This window comes from Ochotona princeps, chromosome 15 (assembly GCF_030435755.1).
Source record: "Ochotona princeps isolate mOchPri1 chromosome 15, mOchPri1.hap1, whole genome shotgun sequence".
NCBI classification, from domain to species: domain Eukaryota; kingdom Metazoa; phylum Chordata; class Mammalia; order Lagomorpha; family Ochotonidae; genus Ochotona; species Ochotona princeps.
Window position 1 is genome coordinate 106,936 of NC_080846.1, and position 1,643 is coordinate 108,578.

Genomic DNA, 1,643 nt, shown 5'->3' on the forward strand with positions numbered 1-1,643 from the left:
CCCGCGGCCCAAGCTCAGGGAGAGGAAGCCCAAGCTTCCTGCCCTGGTGTCTCCATGGTCTTCCTGCCCTTGTCTCTGTCCAGGCCATGCTACTCTGGCCCTGCTCCCCTCTGCCCCTCCTACCAAGCCAGGGACCTGCCTTGGCCTCCGGCTCCCGGCCTCTGTGTCAGTGGAAATGCCAAGGGGGTGAATAGAGCCTAGCAGGGCCTGCCAGTGGTGGACTGACAGGAGACTGCCCCTTTCCGCAGCCAGAGCTTGAGTAACCCTCAGGGCCTCCTGGGTGGACTCTGAGCCCCAGGCCATCCCAGCTAGCAATGCGGCCAAACTGCTGAGCCTGTGATTGGGAGAAGCCTGGCCCTCAGAGCAGGACCGTGCCATCCGGCTGCCCAGAGCCCGCCCTGCCCACTCCTGGCTCCGGCAGGCAGTGGCTGAAGTCTTTGGGTCCCTGCCACCCACATGGGAGATCTGGTTTGCATGTGGTTGTGGGCGTTTGGGGACTGAACCAGCAAGTGGCAGATCTGGCTGGCTGACCGTCTCTTTGCCTCTCAAAGCCAGAATCTCGTTGGTAACAGGACCCTGCAGGTTGGTGGTCCCTGACCTTGCAGAGCCCAGTCTGACTGGGCAGGTCCCACACAGTGACCTGTGGTCTGAGCCATTGCCACCTGGTAGCCAGCAGAAATAGCAAGACACACTCACAGGGTCCTGCCTGCTAGGCCACTGTGCAGAGAACCCCCAGGAATGGCCAGCTCAGCTTCCCTGGCCCACACTAGATGGCCCCTCTGCTTCCCCCTCCTTGCATCAGGGCCAAAATTCAGGAAAAATTTGTTCTCGCCTTCCCCACTCCTTCTCCACCTCCTACAATGCAAGAGACAGAGAGAGCCGCCTGGGCCTGGGGGTGCTCTTAGGCAGATCACCCAGAAAAGTGCCTGGCACAAGCGTGGGAGCCCCCGCCCCAACAGTTCCCAGCACTGCACCTAGTGCTGTCAGGACACACAGTGTACCCAGCACCTTGACTCCTGGCCAAGCCCTCAGTGCCACGGGCTCCTCCTGTCTCCGACAACCCAGCCTTTCCCTACTGGACCTGGAGTCCAGGCCCTTAGGCTTCTCTCAACTGCTCCCATTAAACCATGCACCTGCCTTCACTGCCTTCACTCAGCTACCTCAGGGGTTGACCCCACAGGTGTGCCTCTGTCCTGGCTCCCTTGGTCTCCATGACAGCTGATGGGGGGTGGGGAACCTGTCTCTGCAGTCCCCCCACCAGGCTGTCCCTTTCCTCTTCCTCTCTGTCCCCAGGTGGACCCGCCTTGCCTGCATGACCCCTCTTCCCTGTCAGACGTCCGCTGATGCATGCAATAGCTCGTGACGCTGTGGCTCGTGGGCTCTGTGCCTGCTGTCCATCTGTCCAAGACGCAGCATGTGCCCGCACCCCTGCTGAGTAGAACGGCTCAGGTCCACCCCAGCCTAAGTTTCAGGGCCGTGTGTGAAATGTGGGAGCCATGGGGCCTACTGCTCACTGGGCTAAGACCCTGTGGGAATCTTCTGCCCAAGACCACAGTGTCGGTGTGGCAGTCCCTGCTTCAGTTCCAACTACAGCTCCTACTGTGCCCGCCCTGGGAGGTAGCAGCTGCTTAGTCCCCTGCAGC